Source organism: Calypte anna, chromosome Z (assembly GCF_003957555.1).
Source record: "Calypte anna isolate BGI_N300 chromosome Z, bCalAnn1_v1.p, whole genome shotgun sequence".
Lineage (NCBI taxonomy): Eukaryota > Metazoa > Chordata > Aves > Apodiformes > Trochilidae > Calypte > Calypte anna.
In genome coordinates this window covers 57,016,878-57,029,779 of record NC_044274.1, presented here as the reverse complement: position 1 = coordinate 57,029,779, position 12,902 = coordinate 57,016,878, and the positions used below count along the sequence as shown (strand labels likewise).

The following is a 12,902-nucleotide window of genomic DNA, read 5'->3' as shown; positions in this document are numbered from 1 at the left end:
ACGCAGAGGGGGTGCGCGCATGCCGCCCCCCCTTCCGGGAGCGCGCCGCCGGGCGGCCGGGGAGAGACGAGCGTGCGCCGGGGCCGCCCCCTCCCGCCTCCCGGCCGGTGGAAGGGCAGGGGCGGAGGGCGGGGCAGTGGGAGCCGGGCCGCTGCCGGAGCCCTGCCTGCACCGGCCGGGAGTGGCGAGGGGCGGCAGCCGAGAGGCGGCACCTGGGTCCTTTCCCCGTCTCCATCACCCCGCGGCTTGCCGTGAAACGGCCGCGGCCGAGCGGAGTGAAGGGGTGAGGTGAGGCGGAGGGGAGCGGAACGGGCGGAAGGCTTTGTTGCCGCCGACAATGCTGTCCCCCGAGGCGGCGGGAGGGGGGCGCGGAGCCGGGCCCGGGGTTCCCCGCGAGGGATACGGGGGGTGCGGGTGGCGCTGGAGACGCCGGGAGCCGCTACGGGCTTCCCTCCCCCGGGCCGCCCTCGGGGGGTGCGGGGGTGCTCGGGCGGCGGGAGAGGCAGCCAGGAGGCGGGAGCGGGGCGGGGGGGAGTCCCGGTCCCCGCCAGCCCGCCTCGGGGAAGAGCTTTCCTCATGAAATCAGGGCTGAACGCGGGGGATTTTATGGGGGCTGAGCACGTACATGGTGTCAGCTCTGGGATGTACTGCTGCAAAACCCTTTGTAGCGCAGTGGGACCCGCTGACACCCTAAGCGGACGCAAATCCTCCTGCTCTGCTCCGAGCCGGGTGACCCTGGCGCCTTCTGCACCTTCCTGTCCCACCGAGGTATGCCGACATCTGGAAGAAAATCCGAGTACGAGATACGTGTTTGTAACCGTGGGGAGCAAATGCAAAGTTGTCTGCTAGAAAAACTTCACCTTGTCTTATACTTGGGTCAGTTCAAGATAGTGTTTTTGCAGCACCAGGGATCAAACCTTCCTTATACCCATATCAATGAGTGCTTTTATGCAAACAGAAGCCATTTATATGTAGAGAAGCTTAGAGATCTGGTCCTGATTGTACTGGTTACAAACCAGCTCCTAAGTAGTCTCAGTCTTCATTGTCAGTGTTATCACCTCGTGGCACTTTCAATGGTTGGCTTAGAGCCACAGCTCTTAGAGAGATTTTCATCAGTCACAACTGCTTCTCGAAAAGCCCTGTCACCCAAAAACCCACCAAAAAACTGCTAGCGACTGTAGTTACATAGAGAATCTTGGAAGCATGGCTGCATTGTACACCTCAGCGATCCAATGGCAAAAGGTAACTAAAAAAGTTTTAATAAATTTTCTGAAGCAAATGACTTGCTGGTTGGACCATTTTGTACTATTTAAATAGCTGAAGAAAAGGATGCAATCATAGCATAGGAAAAGAAAGATTACTTTATATATTGTGCAGGCATCGCTGATCCTGCAGCTAGGGATTATGTTGAATGATGTGCGCAGCAGGCTGTAGCAGACTTTCATAGTATCTTGCCCTTACTGCATTTAGTAGGTATATGTACTGCATGTACTCCAATGAGCCATAAATAATATGACCTTTTGCTTTACCAACACCCATATATATGAGTTTCTTCATCGTAAAAGCCTCTGCAACTATTTCATGGGCTGCCCAGTGAACATGGTAAGCCACTTCTCTCTTTGTAATGCTAAGCCTTCAAGTATGCTTTGTGCCATACTGAAGCCATATTTTGAGGATTTTGCGCATAAGCTGGAAACGTGGTCTTGAGGGCAGGCATGAGGAGTCGCTCCAGAGGGAGTTTAAACACTGAGAAATTATTTTAACGTAAATAAAATAACTAGAATTTGACCTGTCCAGCTGTCAAGAAGAAACTTGCCTCAAAGTAGTAGTGTAGTGCTGTAGTAACAACTTTTCTTTTAGGTATACCCCCAGAGAGGCATAGTGCCCATACCTGGTGTAGAAATGTTCCCTTTGTAAAGTGTGATATGTTTAATTTCTGCACGTTTTCATGTATCAAAGACTTCCACTTCACGCAGTCACTAGCAGTACCATAAGCTAGAAGTTTAAGTGATTTGTGTTTAAATCTTTGCAATTTTTCTCTGTATTATTGACTCCATGTACTATGGAAAGCAAATTTGGCTTGTTGTTTGTTGAAAAAGTGGGTAAAACAGAATTATGTCAGAGGAATAGGTCAGTGAAGAGTTACATCCAAACTCAAGGAGCCTCTAAGGGATCCAGCCTTGTTTGAGAGAGTAGTCCTCTGTGAGCTACTCAAAATACTTCAAATAGCATTTTGGCATAAGAAAATGGGCAGTCTTTCAGCTAAGAGAGCTTTATAGAAGATAGTAAATTATCTTAGATAGAAACTGCTCCTCCTCTGAATGTTTTCTCTCTAATGACAGCAATGTGGTAATTACTTATGACAGGGTTGTTTTTGGCACCAGCTTTTGACTTTACGGAGCTGCCTTTAAAAGATTGGACAAAGTGACTGAATAGTACCTTTTGGAGATGCAGTCCCTTCTCTAAATACTGTAGTTAAGTGATAGGTCACTTAAAATTTATGTTCATGGTTGCAAAACCATAATCCCAAGTGTATATCTATATATATATATTGCAACCATTTTTTTGACAAAGCATCATCAGAGTTCCAAGGTACTAGGAAGTGCCTCTTCCTGCCCCTCTGCCTCCCAATAATCCAGTGTTTCTTGAAGGCAGAACATGTCCCTGTGCTAACTAAATAGGTGTAAGAACACTTCTTGCCACACATGCCTGTGGTGGGATACCACCAACATTGGTACAGTTCTCATTCTCACACAGTCCTCTTCCAGGACATACCAGGCCCCTGGGGTTGTGGGTTGTCTTTTCACTTGAAGCAGCTCTGTTCTGCTTGCACACTTGTCTGATTAGAACCAGGATGGAGAAAGCATGACAGCCTTACTGTGGCTGCTATAGTTTCTGCCTCTGAAATGGAGACATGGGACTAGTGTTGTCTACGAGCTGTGTCGAGACGCCAGCACAGAAAAGGAGCACAGAGCCAGAGGCAGCCCAGTGAGGGGCACTCTGTGATCATGGACAGCATGAGAAAGTCACCTAGGCAATAGTGCAGGGATGCTGGTACTCATAGTTGAGGTGTCATGTGTGCATGGAGTGGTGATGCTGCAGATCACAAGCACAAAGATGAGTATTTCCAGCAGCCTTTATAGGGTGTTCTCTCCCCTCACCCATTTTTTAAACAGCTCTGATGACTAAATTGGATGGGCAGCAGAGCTTTTTTCATCCCCTGTCTGTCTCTGATTACCTGTGTGAAGCTCCGGTGACAACTTATGACTCACAAGCATGGTGGCAGGAGCAAGGATGGGAAAAGATGGGAAAACTGCTTTTATTTAGGTTTTATTAGAATAAACTTACATTTATTTCAGGTTACAGTTGAAGGTGACATTCCAGGAGAATATTTTTAATGCACATATTAATTGATGCTAAGTAAAATAAAGTTTGTATTTTTCAGGTGAAAGTCTTCTTAAGGACCACTGCTTTATTGTATATTGCTTAGAAAAGACAGTGGTTTTATACAGTTGAAATGTCTCTGCTTCTTGTGAAGGTGAAAAATATTTTGAGAAGCACTGGATATTGGAAGAGCAAGTAGTTTGTTGTCTTAGCTGTTCACAGGATGGGACCAAGGCTTAGTTGAAGGAAATAACGCTTGGATAACTGGCAAAAGGACTTGGAGAAGCATTGTGTCTCTGCTCTTCTGGCAGATCTGACTGTTTCTCAAAGGAGGCAGAGAAGATACATGGAGCAGGTGCATAGTAAGCACAAAGGAATTTATCTTTAAATGCAAATGTGGTTGTACAATGAATTTATATGCACAGTGGAACCACTGGAAACAAAATAAAACATATGCATGAGATACCTTATTAACTTAAGGTCTTAAGAGAGCTTTTAACTGAGGGGAAAAACAATTAATTAATTTATTATTATTATAGAAGTATCACCTGTTGCTTACCTGCCTAAGGTGGAAAGGTAATTTTGTCCTCTAAGACAGAGATAGGTGATAGGGGATTCAGAGATCTGAAGATCTTAAAGATAATAAAAAGTGAAGTACAGTTCAGCTGCTAATGGAGCAGTTCTTCATTAGGTATATTTCTTGTGTGTTAAGAAGCATTTACAAAAGCTTATTTTGAATATGAATATGGTTGATTTGCACTTAATAAGTGTTACTGAATGGCTCTTGAAAATGTATTATTCTGATTAAAATGTAACAGTAGGTTTCTAAGGTTTGATGTACGCATTTCCTTTTCAGTTCCGTTTCCTCCCCAGTTCTTGTTTGCAGTCAAACTGCTGTTATTATTTTTCTTTGTTTATACCACAGAAAAAGGCATTGTCTCACTTATCTTAATACAGTGTGTTACATGACCTCTCCTGTATAAAACCTCCCCCTTCTCCTCCCATCTGTTTTATTGTTACTGTATCAACCTGGAACTCACCATTTAGCGTGAATTTCTAATCAGGAACTTAACACTTCCCTTCAACATCCCTTCCTCCCTTCCTCCCCCCCCATTTTAAAAAACTTGTTTATACCTATGAGTATAAATTGTATGTGCTGCATAGCTTTCTCACGTGTGCATGACCAGGGTATGCACATGATTAAGACTTGAAGCTATACTGCACTGCTGGTTATTCATCCATGTGGTTCTTTTGCAGGATCTGGATACACTGACTGACATTTTTCCTAAGAAATAGGAAATACATTTAACTGTTCAGACTAACAACATGTAACTGCTGTCATGTTTATGCATGCATGTACATGTCTCATGTTCTCTTTTACTAAATACAGCTGTAAATACTCTGGCTTTTGTAAGCTATGCTGTCAGTTTCAGTAGACTCATAGTAGTTAATTTATGAGAAGCCCAAGAATTGAATTGGCTCAAGATTTTAAATATTGAAATTGTCAGCCTGGTGAGAGGTTTATTTGAATGTAAATGCTGTATCCAGGATGCATTTAAAAACAAAAAGCAAACAAACAAAATAAAGCAAAATGAGACTTGGAAACATAGTGCACACAGAAGCAGATGATTGCTAGAAGAGTGAAGAAGCTGCATGTGACATTACCTGACCCACACTTGTGTTGTGCTCCGTCTAAGTATATTAATTTATCCTCCTGTACATTGCAAGGGTCTTAATATATGTATCCTAATTATGTTAAATACTGGGATATTTTCGTTTTGTATATTCATCTATTGAGCACTGGATAAAATACAGTATTTGTGCTTGTTGCTAGTACATAGGCAAAAACTTATCTTAAATTGCAGAGTGGAATTGTCAAGAAATTGAGTTAAACTTAAATCATTAATTACTTGCTTTTCATTAACCTAAACCAGATTTTAAATTAGAGGTAAAGGAATTATGGTGGCTAAATGTAAACAATTTTGAATAAATACTGTAATCTTGAGATCTATCCATGCCTGCAAAGTCATACTTCCCTGGGCCCCTTGACTAACATTGTTCATGTCTAAGTAAATGGGCATTCTTGTAGTAGATGTGAATGAAAGAGACAGTGTACCCATTGTCCAACCAACAGGTTAGAAAAATGATTCAGCTTTACAATGTCCTTTTGAATATCATAGAATAAATCATAGAATGGTTTGGGTTGGAAAGGACTTTAAACATCACCTAGTTCCAACACCCTTGCTGTGGGCAAGGACACCTCTGACTAGACCAGGTTGCTCTAAGCCCCATCTAGCCTGGTCTGGAACATTTCCAGAGGGGGCAGCTGCAGTTTCACTGGGCAACCTGTGCCAGGGTCTCACCACCCTCAAAAGAAAGAATTTCTTCCTAATGTCTGACATAAATTTACTCTCTTCCATTTAAACCCATTAGCCCTTGTCCTGTTGCTACTTGTCCTTATAAATGTCTCTCCCCAGCTTTCCTGTTAGCCCCATTCAGATACTGGAATGTTGCCATAAGGTCTCCTCGGAGCCTTCTCCAGGCTGAGCAACCCTAACTCTCTCAGCCTGTGATCATAGCAGAGGTGCTCCAGCTCTGATCATCTTTGTGGCACTCCTCTGGATTCCTTCAGCAACTTCATGTCCTTTACTGTTATGGACCCCAGAATGGATTCAGTATTCCAGGTGGCTTCTCATGAGAACAGGGTAAAGTGGCAAACACCTCTCTTGACCTTCTGGCCTCACTTCTTTAGATGCAGCCCAGGATATGGTTGGCTTTCTTAGCTACAAGTGCACGTTGCCAGCTGATGTGGAGCCTCCTGTCAACCAGCACTCCCATATCCTTCTCCTTGGTGCTGTTCTTGGTCCATCTGTGCCCTTTCTGTAACTGGGCTTGGGACTGACCTTATGCATGTGCAGTGGACTTGGAGAACTTCTTGAAATTTGCATGGGCCCACTTCTCAAGCCTGTTGAGGCAGTTTGATAGCTTAATTTTCAACAGGCTGAATTTGTTTATGTTCCTCCATATACATCTTTGAATTAGTTATTTGTATACATATATTTTAAGTTTTTATAGGAAAAGGAGAACTACCTTTTGGAGTTTAATTATGATGACTTTACTTGCTTTCATGATTGAACAGGCCACATCTCAAAAAAAAATGCTGTCAAAGCAATTAGTTGCAAGTTAAAAGAGAACTAAAGTTGTGATAGACTGTTGTACATGGTGCAGTTCCAAAAATCAGTAATTGGAGTTATTTAATTTAGTTCAGTATGTCTGTGTTAATGAATGTATGTGTTAGTGTACCATGTTCTAAAATTCATAAATGATAATGATACTGCTTTTTGTGGTAAATTAACTCATAAGTTTAGATTCAGGAAGTCTCTGTTTACAAATAGTTCAATATAGCATTTTTTGAACAGAATCTTGGGAGCACCAATATCTGGCAGGTTAATATAAAATCGTAACTTAGTGTTCAGCATTATGAGCTTGCTACTGGTATATGTGACAGAAATATAGCAATTATCTCAGCTGCTCAGTATTGCATTCAAGAGCATTGATAATGTCAGCCTAATGGGAGATTTTTTACAGCATGTTAGGCAACTTTAGCTGTTGTTCTCTAAGACTGAACAGAGAGCAATTCAACTCTCCCTTACTTCCCTACAGTCGATTTTGAGGGTCATAGATCATAGAATCATAGAATTGGCTGGATTGGAAGGGACCTCAGAGATCATCAAGTCCAACCCTTGATCCACTACCACTGCAGTTACTAGACCATGGCACTGAGTGTGACATCCAGTCTCTTTTTAAATATCTCCAGGGACGGAGAATCCACTACTTCCCTGGGCAACCCATATCAATGTCTGATCACCCTCTCGGTAAAGAAATTCTTTCTAATGTCCAACCTAAACCTCCCCCAGCACAACTTAAGACCGTGCCCTCTTGTCTTGCTGAGAGTTGCCTGGGAAAAGAGACCAACCCCCACCTGGCTCCAACCTCCTTTCAGGGAGTTGTAGAGAGTGATGAGGTCTCCTCTGAGCCTCCTCTTCTCCAGGCTGAACAGCCCCAGCTCCCTCAGCCTCTCCTCATAGGGTCTGTGCTGGATCCCTTCACCAGCCTGGTTGCCTCCTTTGGACCCGCTCCAGGACCTCGATATCCTTTCTAAACTGGACACAGTACTCGAGGTGTGGCCTCACCAATGCTGAGTACAGAGGCAGAATCACTTCCTTGGATCTGCTGGCCACGCTGTTCCTGATACAGGCCAGGATGCCATTGGCCTTCTTGGCTACCTGGGCACACTGCTGGCTCATGTTCAGCTTCCTGTCAATCCAAACTCCAAGGTCCCTCTCTGTCTGGCTGCTCTCCAACCACTCTGTCCCCAGCCTGTAGTGCTGCATGGGGTTGTTGTGGCCAATGAAGCATACTAGCAAACAGTGTAATGACAACTGTATTTCTGCTCTTTACTGTGATGTTCCCTGGAATTCCCAGTAAAGCCCTTCATGAAATGGATCTGAGATAAAATAGCTGGAACATCACTGCTGAAGACTGGAGGTTTACCCAGGACTGAGTGCTGAGATGCCCAGGTTCAGTAAGCTAGGTAGAGCATGAATGTGCATGTACTCAGTTTACACAGAGGCAGCAGAATGCGATTTTCATCCCTGTGCCTAGAACTTTCTGTATTTCACTAGCCCACGGTAACCTGGCCCATTGGTTATCCCTGCTGCTGTGATTCAATTTCTACCAGAACTTTATTTGTCTAAGTCAACACTAGCTTGTATGTTTGCATACTCTGCTCATAAGACAGCTAAGCATTTCTTCTTAGCTTGTCTTCTGGTTGTGATTTAGCAATATGCACAAGAATCTCCCTGGAGTGAATCATTCATCATACAGTCACTTAAGAACATTCACAACTCCCTTTGGTCACTTGCTGGACAAATAAATGGTAATAGGCCATCCCTGAGAGCATGTAGTATCTGTGGTAGTCTGTAATTTGTAGTTAGTAGAGTATGTGGTGTTGCAGCTGTACAGTAAACCACCATTTCTGCATCACAGTAAGTTCTGCCCCTGGCAGCAGCAGTAGTGGGTGAAGGCATTGTTGGTATCCTGATGTTCTTCTGAAGTAACTGGCCTCGAGACAGTAGGTAGGTTGGGGCTTCAGCATTTGGTGTTAGTACTTTAGGAAGTGTAATGAGTGGCATTTGCACATTACATGGTTGTCTCCAGCTGCCTGTAGAGTGTAACAGTGTGTCTTCATTAAGCAGTGAAGTTGAGTAAATCCATTGTACCTAAAGGATTAGGTTAATGTGCCCTGACTCTGTAAATCCCTATAGGAGAGGCCAACCAGCATGTGTTGTGGTGTCCTCCAGGACTGCAAGGGAAGCAGGTTGTGTAGTAGGAGGAATTAGCCCAGCTAACACAACTTAGCGAAATGGACACTCTCTCCAGCATGTGTTCCCCATTAGGTCCCATATGCTCTACTGTTTGTTCTCAGGCTTTACTTTCTGCATATGCAATTTTTAGGTGAAATGGTAGCACTATTTCTGGATGCATCTGAGCTGCAGTCAAGTAGTGTGATCGCAGGAGATGCAAACAGGTCTGTAGTAGCTTTGATCTATATGTGATGTGAAGACATGCCATCCTAGACTTCAGAGAGGGATGTCCAAGTCTTCTGGACAGATTGTTAAGCCATGCTGAGGTCTGCTTTCATCTGTGTTTGCTGCTATTTTAAGCCATGCTATCTAGAGTAGCACTACTGTGTAAAGTAGAACTTTACGCTGGCATAAATTCACGAGTGCAAGCCCACTGCTTCACTACAATGTTGTTGGTGAATGCTCTGCAAATGGGCATGTGTCCCTCATTATTTATACTGAGGCAGTCTGGTTTTCTTTTCCACTGAGTTTAATTCTTTATTTCACAATTTCATTCCCCTCTGCAAGGAATTATAGGAAGGGCAGTGGAACATAGGAAAGACTTCTGGCAATTTTCCACGCCAAAAATTCATTTTACAGTCTCTATTCCAGGTTTGATTGTTAGGCTCAGCCTTACACAGCCTCCAGTTCCAGGCCACACATTTTTGCAGGTGTTAAAATCCAGATGAGAGACCAGGATGACAAAAAAGTTAGCATTTTAAAATATTCTTTATGGAAGCATTGAATCTAGACTATGATGATGAGAAAAAAATTGTGAAATTATATGCAAAATATAAGCAGTGAGAGTAAGGTGGTTATCATATAATCCAGTCCAACTTTATTAAGAGGACTTTAATGTGTTTTTAAGGGAAGTGAAGTAAATGTTTTTTCTGTAATATTTCAAGGAAGAGCCTTTCACTGCTAAGTATTTCTTGCTCTGGTTTGTTTTTTTATTTGGTTTGATTGAATGGTTTTGGTCATTTTACTTTTTTTGATTGGTTGGTTGGTTTGGTTTTAAGTTTTTTTGGGGGGTTTATTTTATTTTATGTTTTTTTAGTATAATAAGGGTTGTTTTCCCTTGTCAGCCAATAAAGTGGGCTTCTAGTTAAGGTACTATGTTTGAAAGTAAAGTTGGACAACAGTAATCTACTTGTACGTTGGATTTTAGTATTTTTTTATTCAGAAATAGACTTTAATTTCCCTAGTAAAACAAACCAACTAACAAACAAAACTGCAGAAAGTAGCAAAATTGGTTTATATCTGAAGATATAGTCTGAAAAGATCTGTGAAGCAATTTTTGTGCTGTTTAAGGAAGACAAGAAGACATGTCTTGAAAGTTAAAGTTCGGACATAAAAAGATTAATTTATGCAAATTTTTTAATCCCACAAAAATATTTCATATAGAAGTGAAAGCAAAGAGGAGTACAAAATAGATATTTTGCTTGGTGCTGTTTCAGTGACATATGTTTCAGTGGCATGAGGCATGCTGTAAGGAGTAAGGGGAAACTGATCTTTTCAGCCTGGTGGAATGTTGCAGCTTACTTATCTGCCAAGAAAATATTTTGTTTCTAGATAAATGGTTGAACTGAAATAAATAAAATATTCCCTCATCTTTCCTTAAACAGTTCTTTAAACTTGACACCTTTCTGAGGAAAAAGAATGCGAATATGTAACAGCAGAACCTGGTTGTGGTACCACGTGATCTTGTATAAATTATCTAAATCTTTTCACTTATCCACCTATAAAATGAGAATAAAATACATCAGGGAACTGCAGAAGCAGAATTGTCAATAGCAACATCTTTTTGTAATACGGAGTTCTACTATTTTTCATTATGAAAAAGACTCATTCTGTTCCTAAATAGCTCTGACACCTTCAAAGTTCGAAGGTGCTTGAGGCTGAGTGTATCTTTTGCGGCAGACTTTGTCTTCAGTCCTCTCAATGATCCTGTGTAAAGCTAGAGCTGCCCTCCTGCAGGTCTGTGCTCTACACAAATACTTTGTTGTGTGCTGGAAGTGGAGAACTTGGTGTTTTCCTTTAGTTGAGGTTCTTCAGAAAAAAAAAAAAGCCATAATTGGAAATTGCATGAATAATGAAAATATTTATGATAGTTATGAAGTTGTGTGCTTTTAAATTATTAAATAGGAGAGGCACTTTGTGCTGTCCGTGCTCTTCCCCTTTTTGGCAGGTTGCATGGTGGTCAGGGATGTTGAGGAGGTATCCTTGTCTTACTTGCTAATGGAGCTGGGAGGCACATAGATAATGGAGTAATGAAACACTACGGGGGACATGGTTACCTAGAACATGGAAGAGGTAGAAATACTGAGTATGTACTTTGCCTCAGTGATTACTAGCAAGACTTTGCTTCAGAAGAAGTAAAGGTAGAGTGAGGAAAATGTACCACTGGTGGGAGGGGATCAGAAACAGGGCTGCTGAGATACCCTCAGCATTTATCAGTCTGGGCATATATAGATCCATGGGCCCTGATGTGATGCACCCATGAGTGCTGAGGGAGCTCACAGGTATGATTGTCATCACTATCTGTGATAAATTATGATGACTGTCAAAACTATCAGAAGACTTAAAGCAGATTGTCACCCTCATCTTCAGGAAGGGCAAGAAGGAGGAGCCAGGGAACTACAGGCCAGTAAGCCTCATCTCAGTCTCTGGGGTGATGCTGGACCATCTAACCCTGGAAATCACTTCCAGGCACATGAAGGACAAGAAAGTAATAAGTAGAAGTCAGCAAGAGCGTGGGAGGAAGTCATGCTTAACCAACTTGATAAACTTCTGTGATGTGATGTGCAGTATGGTAGATGAGGAGAAGTCAATGGATGGTGTCTACCCAGGCTTCAGTGAGAACTTTAACTCTGTCTTAGGCACGATCTTCACAGGAAAGCTGTTTATATATGGGCTGGATGAGCAGGCAGTGAGGGAGATTGAAGACTGTCCCTGGGGGCCAACCAAAGGATAAATCAACAGGCTGGAGACATGAGCTCACAGTAACCTCAGGTTACAGCACTGAAGTGCAAAGCCCTGCACCTGGGAGGAACAACCACCTGCATCAATATATGCTGGGGGCAGCCATCTGGAAATCAGTGTGGCAGAAAAGGACTTGGGTTATCCTGGTGGACACCAGTTTCAACATGAGCCAGCAATATGGTCAGTGGTATCCAGGGCTACATTGGACAGAACATGTCCAGCAGGTCAAGGGAGATGATCTTTCCCCTCTACTCAACACTGGTGAGGCTATGTCTGGAGTACTCTGTCCGGTGATGGGCTCCGCAGTAAAAGTAGACATGCTGGAGATAGTCTAACAAAACCCTACAAAAATTAGTAAGAGACTGGAGCATATCACATGAGAAAAGGCTGAGAGATCTGGGTCTGTTTAGGCTGGAAAAGGAAGACTTACAAGGAGACCATATCAATATATGACGATGATGCTCAGGGGCAGGAAGAGGGGCAACAGGCACAAACTGAAATGCAGGACGTGCCTTCTGGACATCAGGAAACACTTTTTCACTGTGAGGGTGACCGAGCACTGAAAACAGTTGCCCAGAGAAGTAGTGTAGTCTCCATTTTTACATGAATTACACAAATCAGACTGTATGCATATATTACAGATATTTACTTTTAAAGCAAACAAATACTATTTAAAAATCTAACAATTTTACTGCAAATATTAAATTTTATCATAATCAACAATGAAACTTGAACATTAACATATATGCAAATATATTTTTATAAAAATAAAATGAAGAAAGCATGAAAACTAGAAAATCTTCATGCCTTATTATCTGAATGGTGTGTGTGTGTGACGGTGGTGTTTGCAAAAAGTCTTACAAGTTAAACAATGTAAATGATTGTATATTTGAGCACTGTCAACAAAGAACTATTCATTTCAGTTAAATTTTGGTGGAAAATGGAAAATTCAGTGAAGAACAGCTAAATTATTCTAGAGAGGCATCCATGCTCCTGATACCAGAATGCAGTCTTCTGAAACTGTCATTATTTTTTTCATTTGAGAAATCAGTGACAGCGACTGCACTTTGGCAGCTACACAAAGCTATTCTATGCAGAGTACTACTATCCCATACTACTTGTTTTAAATAA

General features: G+C 42.4%; 1 protein-coding gene across 1 annotated transcript in view; it reads left to right on the top strand.

Annotated features, from left to right (window-relative positions):
• Positions 1-213: 213 nt before the first annotated feature.
• Positions 214-12,902, top strand: part of SNCAIP (synuclein alpha interacting protein) — an 82,464-nt gene continuing 69,775 nt past the window's right edge. Inside the window, exon 1 of the mRNA XM_030467240.1 lies at positions 214-288. The gene's annotated coding sequence lies outside the window, so the exon portion shown is untranslated. The remainder of the gene's footprint in view (positions 289-12,902) is intronic.